The sequence below is a fragment of the Apaloderma vittatum genome, unplaced genomic scaffold (genome assembly GCF_000703405.1).
Source record: "Apaloderma vittatum isolate BGI_N311 unplaced genomic scaffold, ASM70340v1 scaffold9824, whole genome shotgun sequence".
NCBI classification, from domain to species: Eukaryota; Metazoa; Chordata; class Aves; order Trogoniformes; family Trogonidae; genus Apaloderma; species Apaloderma vittatum.
In genome coordinates, this window is record NW_009714364.1 from 36,458 (window position 1) to 39,799 (window position 3,342).

Consider the following 3,342-nt stretch of genomic DNA (forward strand, 5'->3'; position numbering starts at 1 on the left):
TTTAGGCTGCTATAAACTGTGTCCTGAATTAAGACTGGGGGAGACAGCTGAGGATAGAAAAAATAAAAGATTTCATAGAGTCATAGACTGGTTAAGGCTGGAGGGGACCCTGGAGATCATCTCGTTCCAGCCCCGCTGCTGTGGGCAGGGACACCTCTCTGCCACCAGCCCAGGTTGCTCCCAGCCCCGGACAACCTGGCCCTGGCTTCCAGGGATGGGGCACCCACAACTTCTCTGGGCAGCCCTTTCCAGAGCCTCACCACCCTCACAGAGAAGAATTTCTTCCTTGTATCTAACCTAAATTTAACCCTCTTGCGTTTCAAACTACTATTAGGAAAGACTAAAAATCACTCTTAGGGGAGGTAGCAATTCACTTTTTCCTCTGCTGTAGCAGTTAGTACGCAAGATAAGGATGTCACAGCCAACGTGTTTTTCTACGCTATAGAACTAAATGTCTAAGTGGAGATTATAACCATTTAACCCTTTGCAACCTGTGCTGCGGGCTCCAGTAACCCAGCTCATGGCGGTCAGGAGAGCTGAGGGCAAAGCATTGCCGTGCTTGCTCCGGGGGCAAAACCAGAAGACCCAGTTCCTGCCTTGCAGGTCACTCGCTTCTGAGCCGTGGTAGCGTGGCTGGATCGTATGCCCGGCTGCTGAAACCACCCCAGCTTAAAAATAAATAACGACACCGCTAAACAGGTTTAATCCTTCACCTACCTCCTGCTTCCAGTAAAACCAAAAAGCTCGTGGATGCACATAGTTGCGTTGGTGGTGTGGTCCGCAGGCAGCGGCCGGCACAGCTGGGAGGAGCGACGTGCGGTATAAAGGTAAGAAGGAAGGGTGGGCAGCGGTGCTGAGCAGTGGGAGGAGAGCAAATTCTCTCTCCAGCCTCAGCGACTGGAGGGGGCTGAGAGAAATTCTTGCCTCTGCAAGGCAGCAAGTGGGATGGATTCTCCTGTGCTGCACAGAGCCTCGTGGCTGCGTTTTTTTTAAGCTCCAGCCCTCAAATTATTCTAGACTCTCGAGAGTTGGGTTTGGATGTACCCAGAGGTAGAGAGTGACTAATAACAGCGAATGGTGTTAGACTTTTGCCACCGTTATTTTAGCCACCAGGAATTCTCTGAATTCTGGTTAATACTTTTGCAATAGCTGGCTGACCTAGTTATTCCAAGCAGAAGCTGTAGTCTGTATTCCTCTTGTGTCAGCGAGGGATTTCAATCTGCAGTTCTATAGCATCTTTAAGGATCGTGGCATGCTTGGAGAGCAGAAAAAAACAACAAAAACCCCAACAGATTAAGCCGCCTCTGCTCAGTGGGAGTGGAGCATTGTCACAGCCCTTTTACCAGCGTGCACAATGACTTTCCCAAGGTGACCCGGTGAACCTGTGGGACAGATGGGCTGCACTGACTTTCTGCTGTGACGTTGCCGTTGCAGGGCTGGTCCTGATGACTTTTGTGGGAAGCAGCAGCAGATCCACCTTTTGTAGAGGGGGGCGCAGGCTCATCTGGCGTGGAGCGTGACGTTGCTTCTGTTATAACCTTGTAACGTCTGTGAATTTTTGCAAGTAAAAGATCAGGAAGAAGCGCGAGATGGCCACGATCCAAGCTGTATTGATATTATCTGCAGGGAACGTCTACCAAGCCGCAGGAATTTAACCAGTAGCAAAATCGCGTGTGCTGCTGCGTTCAGGTGATCCTCTTGAGCTTTAGTATCAACTTCTCCTCTGAGTGGGAGTTAAATTTTTTTAAAGAGAGCCTGTTTTCTTATTCTCTTGAAGTTTAACCTGCTTTCCTTCTCGCTGCTCCAGCCTAGTGTTCTCAGTCTGGCACAACGTGCAGGTCTCCCCGTGCTGCCTCCTCGCTGTCTCTGCTTTGCTCCATCATTGGCCCAGGAGATCCTGGCTGTGGTTCTGCCCGAGTGCCCACACGAGCCTGAAGCGCCACAGATTTTCTTCTTTCGTGTCACCCATCATACCTGGCGACGTGTGTGTGCCGAACAGGTTCTCGCTGCCCTAACAGATTCGAGCATGGGGATGTGTCTTGATCTAAAACCAGCAGGATGGCAGAGGTGTTAGACATGCTAAACTAACTTCTGTTATTTTGTCAGCTCCAGTGCATTTATTTTTTTCTTTGAATCAGGCCCAAAAAATGGAAACTGGGTTGGACTGTAAACCTTAGGGGCACTTGCGAGCAGAGCGAATGAGCTCTGGAGCGGGAGTGCGGGTGGAGGAGGCTTCGTCCTGCTGGCATCTCCCGGCCACCACCTTTCTAACGTCAGTAAGCAGGAGGATAACCCTGGCAGTAGAGCCAGCAACCCAAGTAAAGCTCTTTCGAAATTTTCTGCCCGCCTCCGAATGCAATAGCCTTGGGGAAAGGTAGCTAGACTGGAAGCACTTATTCAAAGCGAAACTGCCTCTGGATTGCTCCCTCCTTATCTCCAGCCCTGACTAATATCATGTGTTGGTTGTGAGACTTGCAGACTTGATCCCTATCTTGCGCTTCCTCCCACCAGTGGATGCTGATGCTCTGTGAATTTGCAGCACACCCTTTCTCCCAGTGACCCCTTTGTCGCAATGGTTGGTGTGTTTTTTTCGCTCTCCTGGCCAGCTTACTCTGAATTTCAAGAGCCGTGAGAGAGAGGAGGGGCCACACTCTGATGGAAGTGCATTTGTGCCTCCTAGCAAATGCCAGGGCTCGGAGGAGCCCTGCTGGAAGGTCTAGCTCTGAACCTAGCCCAGCTCCATGAGTGGAATCGCCTTAGTTCTCACTGGGATTTCCTGAATACGCCACATATGTGGTGCCTTTGTGCTAGACTTCTCCTGGAAGCTTTACTGAAGCGGGATAATTTTTTACTTAACACCTTACTCAGTTCCCACAGGCTCCAAAGAGGAGGTCAAGTACACTTCTCCTGGCTGAGGTAGAAGAAAGACATTACATGCGGTTGAGTAGGCTCTTGGTGTCTCCATCATTTTCTTCTGAAGATTAGAAATGCCCAGTTTTGCCTGTTGGTGAAGGTTTGAGCCTTTTAAATATATTTTTTTTTTCCCTCGCAAAATTCTGCTCAGGGAGAAATGAAATGGAATCTATCGCAGCAACGTGCGTTGAGGTGCTGGCGCTTTCCCGACGCCGTTGCGGTGGATGGGCAGGGTGAGAAAAGAGGCGAGATCAGCGGTTTTGATCTGAATTTGCTACGCTTTGTGTCTGGGGAGGGGACGTGGAGCACGGAGCGGCCTTTGCTGTGCAGATAAATCAGGCAGTCTGCGATGCAAGCGTTTAGTCAACGTGCCCTGCAGCGCTTCTTGCTCGCCGGTTACGGCTGCCGCCCGGGAAGCACGGAAGGGGA